A 12,502-nucleotide genomic window follows, 5' to 3' on the forward strand; every position below is an offset into this window, starting at 1 on the left:
CAATTCAGATGGATCTGCTCCTGACCCTCCTTCAATTTTTGTCTGACTCAGAGTAGTGATATGAAGCCAAGCTCCACCCTGTACCACATAGGTCTAATATCTTTCAGCAAGGCCCCAGCTGCACATCTTCTGAGATGGAAGAGAACAAGCTGATTTAGTTTATTGACAGCACAGAATGGGAAGGTCTGTGTGTCACCTGCAATTAAACATGGGCCTGGGAAAAGTAATTAATGCTATCATGGAGACCCCTTTTGTTATTTAAACTGAAATCTGAATTGAATTTGTCTTTAGGTGAAATACCACCCAAAAGCAGAACTTATATCACAACACTCCACCACCTGCCAGTTTTACAGATAGCTTTTTTTTTCTTTTTTCTGGTAAAAAAAAACTGCATGGAAAAATAGGTTGAAATGTATATGAAATGAAACATCTGTGTTTGGGTGGTTCAACTATTCCATTACAAATAATCAGGTAACTTTATTTCAGAACAAAAATTACATTAATTTCAACTTAACAGCTCCAGAACTATACTTTTTGATCATTTGAAAATTTTGGCTGGTGTAAAGTTTTCAGCACCAACACTAGCTGAAAACTACTGAAATCAGCTGTGACCTGTGTGTTGAACTGTCCCTTAGGGATTCACTTGGTTCTGTTCACAACAGAGTTTCTGCTCTGCTACTTGCTTCAGACTTGCTTACTTTTCAGACCTCAATCAGACCTAGGATTTTCAGTACCAAAGAGAAGAAAGGTAATAGTATAACCTGGAAATGCTTATAGACTTCGCCACAGAGCAAAGGAGATCTATAAATATCTATATTGTTGCCATCTTGTGACACGTCTGGGGTGCTACATACAAAACAATGACATTTGCATTATGTTAAAGAAAAAAAATAATCAAGAAATCTCAGAAGATACAGGGAGAACAACAGAAGGTATCTTTTGTGCTTTCTTTGAGTCATATTCAATAATGCAGAAAATATTTTTCTGTAGAGTGGAAATGTTTCACTATACAAGTATTTCATATGAGTGAGTATCTGGTAGCATAATATTAAACTGCACGAGCTGGATGTGAAGTGGTTCTGTATGCTGTATGTACTAAAAAAAATTATTGTAGAGGTAGCATAGATAATATCATCAACTTCCCCCATTTCCATGGTGTACCCTCTCTTTCGTAACAGTTTCTTCATAGATTAATGGATCAAATACAAGTGAGAATTTTTCATATCCTGCTTATCAACTCTCTAAATCCTTGCAGTAACTATGAGCATGGAGCATTTTCATATCAAGCTGTGTTGTTTGTTTACTTTTGTATGACACATTAGAGCATAGCCTCCAAGAAACGTAACAAGGTCACTCCTTCACTGGTACTCTTTGTAGCTGTTTGGCACGGAGATTTGGACATGTGAAGAAACATCTTTCAGCATCAGCAGATTTAGAAAATACACACTCTGCTTTGAAAAATGGGAAAATTGATCCTGCAGGGCTGTTTACTTCATCAACACACCTTTAAGTGCTATCAGGGCACCTGCATGTTGCATAATTGCTATTTCTCTCAACCAAATATTAGTGAAATTTGTAGTAGGTAAAGCTATAACCAGAGTGAGTGGTACAGCCAATTTTCACAGATCATATTGAAATAAAGATAAACTTCAGTTATCAAGATCTACTCTGGAGTCTACCTGCTGTCTTCTTTTATTACATACCCTCTGTACTGGCAATACTTAAGAAAGGTAGCTCATTTGAGTGTGCATGTTTAGCTGGTACATACCAGCCAAGTTTCCAACCCAGTTTCCCTTGTGTTAAATTTTCTTACAAACTCACTAAAAATTATACAGAAAGACTAGGAAGTTCCTTGCAGTTTTTGGAAGATAGATTTGTTTGCTTAAAAAAAATAGTAATAACAAAACAACCTTTTTTCTTTCCACTGAAGCAGTAGTAGCTCAACACATAGTACCACCAGGGAGAAAGAATTCCTAATGAGTCACATATTTATAAGGACATAAAAATAACAGTTTGGAGATAGCTCTACATCCACAATCACAGATTTAAGGGGTTTTAAAAGAGAATTAAGAACTGCTAGCCTACATCTCCAAAATTAAAACAGTCCACTTCCTTGACCTTCATGAAGATAATCATCTACTTTTCTTGATCTAGAAATTGATCCTTCTCATTGTCAAAAGTTACAGCCTCCTTTCCCCAAGGCATTAGTCAAAAGCTAACCTGGCAGCAGTCACTCTAGTAGGAATGCTCCCTTTGCATTAAATAGTACATTTTCACAGCATGACTAAGTTTCTAGATTCACACAATTGGAACGTTCTTTCCTCTTCTAGTGTGCCCACAGTCTCCCAGATTTCTTTGTTTAGACGTCATGTTTTTTTATTATCAACATATAATGGAAACTAGAAGAGCTAATCAAAGACACCTGTAAGGAGAAATTCTTGTTGACATCTCATATGTGTTTCCCAAAGAACTATGAAAGCCTTAAAATTCTTTGAAGAGATGACTTTCCTCACTTTTTGCCTCACTTTAAAACAGTTTCCTTGATCTCATCTTTTTGTAAAGTACCCTACTGCAAGCTAAAGCATTCAGCTGTGCCATCTCTCCAAAAGTGGCCCTCATCTTTATCAGAGGATCAGCTTATGCTCTATTTCCCCTGCACATAAGATGGAAGATTTAGACAAATAAAGAAAAAAAAAATTAAACTTAGACTAAAAATATAGGTCTTTTTTTGGCTCTTATAAAATCTTTCCCTTCCACACTTTCTCCTATTCTTGCTGAAATTATTTCAAAACAAGATTAAAAAACCTCACAAAACTTTGAAGAGGTTAAAAACCAACATAGCTTCTCCTATCACCACACTCCAGGCTGAATGTTATGACCTATCTCATTAGTCTCAGACTGTGGGCTCAGTGTCTGGCTTTGGGTGTATCTTCAATTGAACATTGATAAGATGCTACCTAACAAAATGAGCCACTGCTTAAATCTTTTCATAATATAATGGTGAAATGGTAGAACAATTGCCAGAATTAATGAATAAGAATGCTGAAGGGTATGCAATGGTAAATAGATATTTTCATGTGACTGATCAGAGTGAAAACTATATTCCAGGTTGTTGAATAGCCTGCAGCCATAAAATTGAATAGCAATTGTTTGAACTAGATTCAGCAATACCTACCACAATCCAATAATGAAAAAAGACCTGTGGTGTCTTGAATTTTTGGATTAAGACTGTTGAATGTTGTATTTTTAGAACAGCAATAAAGACCTTCTACATTGCTCATGAAACACTTGCCAAAAGTTTAACCAGGTAGAACAGTTAGTCTGGTTAGTAAAGAACTACAGCATGAAAAGAGCTTGGGCTAGTTAATTCTTCTATGTGATACTAGGTATAAATATAGTCTAATTTAAGGCTATCTGAAGTCAGTAGAGGACTTGTGCTGTCTTCACTGGATTGTACTCAAGTCTATTTTCTAGCCCGGTAAAAAAGCTTCAAAATTAATCTTTCTTCCAAGAGATTACTTTTTGATCTGGAGGTGCTTTCCACTGAAAGTAACTTTAAAACACAAGTGTTTCATATGTTTATGTGTTTTATACAAGAGACAGATATAAAAAAGTATAGATTCCCCTCAAAAGTTTTAGGAATGCCTATAGGAAGTCTGTGCGACCTCAAACATCTACTAGAAGTGCACAAAAAGTTTGATTCTTCAGGAGTAGCTGATGCAGAACAACACCTGATGCAGTCACTGGCTTCACAATCTGCTATTAACACCAAAGCACAAGAACGTAAGCCTACATGCCAACGTACAGCAGCTTTATTACTTACAGAAAGTAGAATACACATTTATCATGGGCAGCACTGGCACATCAAAGCATAGATTACATGCCATGGTAAGGCTACCCAAACTTAATTGCTTTGTTGTTAACATCAATATCATAAAAAAAAAAAAAAAAATTGGGCAGAACCTTGTTTTTATTCAAACAAGATGACATAGCAGGCTCATGCAACAGAGAGGAAACAGCAAGGAGAATAAAAATGAAATAAGAAAGAAAAGGAGTGACTTGAATTGCTTTTCCTGCCTGTTCTGTGCAGGCCTTGTTCCTTCTAGTAAGTAGTCTTAAAGAAAGCAAGGAGCAAAAGTGCACAGTACAAGGAAGGCATTACAATGTGACTGTGCAGTAGTTGTGGTTAAACTCAAGCATTCATAAGAAACGGTTAAAAAACTGAGCTCCCCTATCATGATGAGATGTTGCTTAGGATCAATAGTCACTGATCAGAACATGTTCAGAACGTGCTTTGTAGAAAAAGAAGAGGAAAAACAAAATAAAATAAATATAAATCCCAGAAAACACACACGATGCACAAGATTCATACATCTCCAGCCACTAAGAACAAGATGTATCCAGAAACTAGAAAGAGAGACATCAGTATCCAGGAAGAGATCTCCAAAACAACAAACACAATCTGAACAAAAGCAAGACAGTACGAAAAATCAACTATTTTCTGACTAAATTGCTTCAGAAATCATGCAGGTCTCCATAACCATAAAGCAGATGATCAAAGAATAGCACTATAGCATTCATATTCCCTATTCCTAAGCATTGTAGCATGGCACAAGATCATAAGTGTAAGAGGAGACTCAGCCGACAGACATCCCTCCCACACACTGTGGTAGGGTTTCATCACTCCTGCTGGTAGTCAGCTGCAAATCTCATTATTACAGGAATTGTACGTTATACAATCAGAACTATTGATTTATCTAGAATAGAAAGCTCCTCAGAACTAGGTACCGCACGAAACTGGAAAAATACTACTACGGCATTGAATAACTCCAGATCTCCACTATATATTCACTCCTAACAGGCTGAGATGTAAGGGTTGAAATTCCATTAACACTGTTGGTTTCCTATGGCCAAGGGTATGTAAGAATGGAGCAGACTGCAACCCTTTCTAATCCGAAACAATATCTGACACTAAAATCCCATTCTTTGGAGCACAGAGCTCAGAAAGGAAAATCGCCTGAAAGACTTATTCGCTTCACCACTGACTAGCTGCACACCACAGGAAGAAATCAAGCTGTTAGACTGGGCCTGCACAAAACACTAGAAATGCCTGCCCAGCCCTGGAAACCCCCACACTGAAGCTCAACTGAGGCAGCAAAGAGCACTGATTTCACCTGCACCCAGCAGCACCTGTGCCAAGAGCCCATTAACTCCTGGTGCTGTATTTTATCTTCCCGGCTTACAATTAAGGAGTCAGACAGAAAGGTAAAAAGTAAAAGAGAATAAAAAGGAGAATAACAAAAATGTGGTATACAGAGGCATCTTTTTTCTCCCTATATCACTGCCAGTGGCTTCATGACAGTCAATTTGTTATTAGATTATAACATAATTATTAAGAAATATTTTAAAACTGAAGCACAGCTCAGAACTACTTCCTATTGCCCTCACAGTCCTACAAGGTTGCTTGCATAGTGTGTAATTTTGTGATAAATGAAAAGAGCACTAAATGTTTTGTGAGATATTAAAAGCTATTTTTCATTATTGCGTATTTATAGTTCAGTTTTGCGTCTAAATTTAGATTTATCTGAATGTAGGCTGATAAAATTGTGGCATCTGTAAACATATTATATCTGGCATTAGCAGGGAATGCCTAACATTTGAGTGTGCCAATTATTCTTGGAAAAAACATTGCTAGGAATTAATATGCATGGGTGTTTTCAAAAGAAAATAGGGGTTTTCAAATTCATCATTTTATTGCTACCTGCACATAACCTGGAGTAGGCATAAGCTGCAGAATAAAATACAGTACAGGAATAAATATGAGATGATAACAACAGAATGCAGGATGTAGGCTGGATGCTCTCCTTCCTTACATGTAATGCATCTGAGAGCATTGTATGGTGTAGTTTTCTTACACAACACAACATCGGACCTGAGCCAGAACCCCACATAATATTTTAGCTCTTTGCTGTGGTGCCCAAGATGTGGCAATAACTTACACGGCTATCTGAAGTATGTTTGAAATACGTTAAGAAAGTCTCATTACTTAATGCACATAATATATATAGAATAGATAAATTACATATCTTAATTTCTAAAAGTCATTTCAATCATGAGACAAATTAGACAAGCTCATTTATACAAAGCCTTGATAGCCAGGGCCATAAATGTTTTCACTGAAATACAGGACTGACACACATCCTGTAGGCACAAGCTGCAGGTGTACAGTTTGGCTCTGAATGCTTTCATATTCACATCTACTAAAATAGCATTAGGATGGCTGATAATGAAACATGGCACTTGAAATAGACTTTTGGCTGTTGAATACATATTACTTAGTCATCCAATAATGTGTGCTTTTGTAGAAACCACTATTATCAGAATATTTTTTGCAATGTCCAAGGAACATTTTACAAACTAGTTACCTCTCCAAGTTTATTCATAAACACTTTGTAAGTGCACCATTCTGCTGAAAAGCTGCCTTATTGTTTTCACCTGCTGATGGCTCAGTTCCCACTGAGTTTCATCTATTGGAAACTATTGAGTCAAAATTACTGAGGAATATCACCCCAGTCTTTTGCATGCATTAGCTATAAAAAGCTGGTATCTAAAGTCACCAAATCCATGAAGTCAACCTCCTACAAATATCCTAGGGTTTGACATTTATCTATGTGAATTAAAAGAACAGGAAGAGTGAAGGAACACTTGTGTTTTATATTTTCAAGAGCTGGATTTAGTCAGCCCTATTTACAAAAAAACTGATGGAAAAAGACTTGAAATGTAATTTCTGAATTCAGTGCTCTACTGTGAGAATCTCATTCAGGGTAGCTATTTTTTTTTCTCCAATTTCATTAGCCCTCTCTTAATTGCATACACTGAGCCAAATTGATGAGGCTGAGCAAAGCTGTGCTGTTTACATCAGTGCTTAAGAGCAGCGTTCACCTCAGAGCTCACATAACAGTAACAGCATTTGCTAAGAGATTTCCAAGGGAAAACACCCTTTTGATTGTAGCAGGGGTTGTGGGGAAGCTGATGGGCAGGCAAAGAAGTCTGAGGAGGAAACACATTGAAGATGATATGCCTGAGGAAAAAAAAAAGGTTCCCATTTGGATTTGCAATCATTACTATTTGTAGGAAGCTAAAGAACTACACACACCCTGCTGTAAGGAGGGACATGAAATTCCCTGTGACATTCTAGCAGAAGACATTTGTCAATAGAAACAAGAGTCTTTCCTAAGGAGGAAAGAAACTAGAGGTTAGTGCTAAAGGATGGCTGCAGACTAGAAACACAGCTAGAGTATGGAGCGGTGGGCTATCCTAGAACTCCATTAAACTGCTGTCTTCAGGAAAGTAATTCTTAGCATTCTGATTCCCTAATCTGTTAAACCAACTCTGTTATCGAGGAAGAAAAATATATATCAACTTTTTTCTTGTGTTTGTTTTGGCTCCTACACTTCCATGCCAGGGCCCGTCTCCTGTGGTAAACACTCTGCTCCTCCCTGCCCAGCAATGCTCTTTGTTGCCACCTTTCAGCGGCTGCTGGCACTTGTGCTAGGAATCCTCGTGCTAGTGTAATCCCACAACAAACAAAGCAAGAGCAACACTCATGGCACCCCTACCTAGTTTTCAGACAAACTCCTATCCGGTCTGGAAACATGCAGGTTGGGAGCAGGAGCAGAAAAGAAACTCCTATAAGCTCCCCAGGTACCTGCCAGAGAAAGCCAGCCCTGGCAGAGCCCCACAGAGAAAGCTCCTTGCAGGGTTTACACACAGGACTGCATCCCGTAGCCTCTCTGGGATTCTGCTTTCTAAAGTAGAAAGGTGGTGAATTGAATAGAACCTGGGGCTGGATCTAGCTGGCTTGCATTCACTCACAGCTCTGCAACTGACTGTGCTCTTACAGAGAGGTTTGCTGCCACATGGCTGCTCCATCGGAAACTGTGTACGATGATATTCACCTTTGCAGCTGAGTTGAGGGGCGTAGTTTCATAATTTGCACTGGAATTTTCACATTAAAAGGGCTATAAGTACATCAGCTACAATATTCCATTTACATCTGGTTGTGAAGTGAGATAGGGAAAAGTAAAAAAAAGCATTAATCAAGTGCTAATCTTGCTGCTAATTATTTTAACTGCCTCCACTTGGGATTTCTGTGTATGTTTCTTTTGCTTTCCTCCTGTAAATGGGAGTAAAACATACAAAAGGGCAGGTATTTCCTCCTTCCTGGTCTTACCCCACCTATTTATTGGGCCATACCACATGCCTGGGAGTTTCATAATGGGAATTGGAAATGGAATTAAAGAAAAGGAAATTGCTACAAATGAAGCAATTTCCTGGGTGTAAACTGTGCTGGATGGTAATTTTGAAGAACATATTTAACATGAAAACATATTTTATTCTGTCAAGAGAGTGTGATGATTTGTTGTTAGATACTATTTAACTGAGGACATTAACAAATAACTTCATTATGATCACTGATGACATAAAAGTCCAAGGGCTGAACAGGGAAGTCCTAATTTGGGCAGAACTCCAGAACTTCAGTGACACTTCTGAGTAATCACATTAAGATCTGGCCTTGACAAGTTCCAGCTCTAATGTATAACAATATACCCTGGACTAAGTAATCAAAAATCCTGTAACGTGCTTTAAAAACAAAACAAAACAAAAAACCACAGACCGAGATTCTTGCAGCCAAAACCCATTGACTTCCAACAAACATAAAACTTCTTGCAGAGTACTACAACACCATTTAGACAGCTCAGTGACCGTGCTAGGTATTTCCTAGGATCTCAAATACACAACTTCAATAGGCACTATGCACTTGCCACATTCAGCTTCTGTGAAAGTAACACTCTGGCTGAATCATCTCAGGGTGCTGCCTGCATTAATGACCTTCAAGAGCTCCCATTCCCCTGGGAGCTTCATAAATCCCTAAAGTAAAACTGCCCCCTAGCAGACAGGCCACACATGCCACTCACTGTGTCTGAGTTACCCAAACTCGTATGAAAATCCATTCTCATATTCTTCTGGAAACATAAATTTAAGCTTCTACTCATCTAAAGTTCTTTAATTTCTCTCACATTTATTATTATTATTTATATGTATTTTTTTCTTTTAGAAATTCTTTGAAGACTATTGGTTGAATTTAAAGGTGGTTATTGGTTGAATTTAAAGGATTTTCAATTCCATTTTCGCCTTTGCCCTTATAATGCATACGGCCTGATGAATAAGTACACCACACAGGCATAAAACTTCAATGTCCAAAGCTATCAGAGAACATATACACTGCAAATTTTAAATGAATTTCACCACCACAGACTGACATATCACTGAGACGTGGTAGTTAGTTGGCTGTCACAGCACTATAAGTTATACTTCAGCAATCCTGGATGTACTAGACGTAAGAAAATCATTCATCCAAGAACAATCAACTTTTGGAAATCATTCACTGCTGCTATAACTGAGCACAATGCACCAGCAATTAGTTGTGCATCGTTGCTTTCAAATAGCACAAAGCTGACTGCAATGGGAGTGGTGACATTTGTTAAACTAGCTTTTGTGTGAAATAAGAGATCACCTGGAGGAGGAATATTACTGGAATTTATGTTTCAGGTCATATCTGGGAATTTACATTTCAGTTGCAGAATGTCTCCACTTGGCTTTCACAACTAATGATGTCATAGATCAAAGGTAAAAGATATCTTAGAAAGCCCTGCTGGATACACACAATGAATAATTCAACATTTGTGGACTAGTTCCTGCTATCATTTCTACGTGGATTAATAAAATGCGATTCCATTGAATTCAAAAGGAACTCTGGTGTGAAGGCTGTCTAAATGAAATAAACTGCAAAAATGGTTTTACTGCCTTCACTTCAGGTATCAAGCCCAAATTCAGTCTATTCTACTTAGATGAAATGCCTTAAAGTATCTTCTACAGTCCATAGAAAGAAAGAGGTGCTTTGAGCAGAAAGAGCATGGCAGACTACAGCGAAAACCAGGATAAGCTCCTAGCTCAAGAATTACAGTGCAACATTTGATGATAGATCAGATTAATTCATCGCATACACATGAACACATAGGTCAGAACAGTAACGGAATTTCTGTACTTGGATGAAGTACTCATGAGAGCACCGTGATTTTCTTTTTTGGGAGTATTTTGCAATCCCAAAAGGAAACAAGCCTGGTAATTTTTTTTTTTATAATAGGCTTCTACGTACACCTAGAAAACAAACAACATTCTTAGAAAAAAAAAAAACAGTGAAGAAGCAGATATTACAGGCTCAGTTACACCAACTACAATTGGATTATATCTGGCACTCTCCAAAGAGTGTACACAATCTCCATGCATGGATGTACACGTCAGTCTTTATTGCCACATTCATTAACCACTGTGTTGTTCTACTACATTTGGCTTCAGTCCCAGTTGATCCTGTTTGCATGTTTTCCCAGTTAGATTTGTCTCACAAGTTTCCTGAAGATGGGAGAAAAGAGCCAGCAGAACCTAAAAAACTATTGGATGAAAACAATCTCTAGCAAGGTGTCTTGTTTGCTGACTCATACAAGTAGAATGCCGTTATCTTCAAATATCAGAAATCTCATTATTCCTTTCATATAAACCTAGAGCAATTTTTTATTATGTTTTTTTTTTTAAAGGTTGGGATTCATATTACTCTTCTTTGTATGGGAAACAGTCAAATGCAAACACTAAATAACTTCTTCAGTCCAGCAAGGGTTGTGTACAGCTTACAATGAAGAATGTGGACCACTAAAATCAGTACACATAAAGTCTCTATGACCATATGAAATCAAATTAGGACATAAAAGATCTAGATAGCTTGATTTTTTTTGTGTTGTAAAACTGGAAGCCTCTTATAACTAGGTTCACAGTACTTAGATGAAGACAGACCTCAGAGATTTTTAACACAATTCAAATGCAGTGTAATTATAATTCATGTAATTTCTTTTGTTTGTTCATTTTTACTGAATAAAAGACATGGAAGCAAACTAATAAACATGTCAAATGGCAGTATTTTCTATTTAAATTTTGAAGTGCATCTTCAATATTTGCATTTCTGTCTCCAGTGAAATCAATAAGAACAACAGGAACTTAAATATGAAATAATTGAACTGCTTGTAAAAATACACAGGCTTGATACAAAAACACCTACTAATCAGCAGGCTGAAAAAAGGAAAATAAAATACACGGTTATTCTCCCAGCCTCAAGTGATTTGTGACTCAAGGTTTTACAAGCTCAGATTGAAATTCAGGTCAAATGCTTGGAAAGTAGCTTCGCTCACAGCTCATTCTGACTCCTGAGCTGACTCATCCTGTCCTGACTCAATTTACCCTGGAAGGTTAATCTATGAATGGCTCTTATCAGTCCTGTTTCTGGAAAACAATACATTCTCTCTCATAGACCTCTGATAGCATCAATAAATAGCAGCTCCAAGGGAATTGCCATCTATAACTCAGAAGTTCAGGACACAGTTCTTACACAACATTTTGTGAAATAAATTGAAAATCATTCCTATTTCAATGATCAAATGGCTCTTCTCTCTGAATGCTCTTCTAGATTTCTTTTGGTCTCTATATCAAGTGCACTTTTCAAAGCTCTTGGTGATATAACTCAGTGGTTTCTCTATCAGTTTATATCTGCACAGATACTAATCTCTGCATCCAGGGCTCTCCTCCCTGCCTTCCTTTTTGCTCTTTTTCCTTCTAGTCTCTCACTTTTCCTAACATGACCTTCTCTCTGTATCTTTCATTTTCTGTCTTCTCCTATTCTTGTCTTCACTTCTTTTACCCTTCTGTCTTATCCTAGAGAAACTTCCCCTGTTTCTAAGCCGCAGTTGATTTTATCTTCTTATTCAAATCCTTCCTTCAAACATTCTCCTTCCCTAAAGTTATCTAAGAACACTTTACTGCAACTCTTGCAACCTCATCCAAATGATTCTGATCTTTCATTTGCTGTTTTATATGTTGCTTTAAAAATGGCCTATCCCTCTGCCCTAGGAAATTCCCATGTATCCTTTAATATTACTGCCTTTGCCTTTTCTTGCCTATTACCTTTTTCACTGACACTACACAAATGAGTAATATATTTGGAAAGTTAATAGAAAAGCCCAAAATTACTTCAGACCATTCGGTAGAAGCAGTAAATAAGGAGCAATTAATATCATTTTTAGTTTGAATATATACACTATCCGTAAGCCTGGCAGTTCAAAGGAGGGCTAAGAACTGTATCAGTAGGCTGTTTTGTTTTGAATAATTAGTTTTATACAAGAACATTGATCAAAGGCATTGGTAGCAAGTTTACTGAAGTGTTCATCATGTACAAAGACCCTGGAAAATTGCTCAGGCCTGAACTCAGCTCAGCGAAAATCAGGTAAGCCATAAATAATCAGAGTTAAAGATGAACTGTCAGATCTGAACAAAGGAATTCCACAGACAGGAAAGAATGGCTACAGTCTCAACAGCAATGGATGTTTTTTAATTAGGA

The sequence above is a fragment of the Cyrtonyx montezumae genome, unplaced genomic scaffold (assembly GCF_038088225.1).
Source record: "Cyrtonyx montezumae isolate F1298 unplaced genomic scaffold, pur_monq_1.0 scaffold_6, whole genome shotgun sequence".
Classification (NCBI taxonomy): Eukaryota; Metazoa; Chordata; class Aves; order Galliformes; family Odontophoridae; genus Cyrtonyx; species Cyrtonyx montezumae.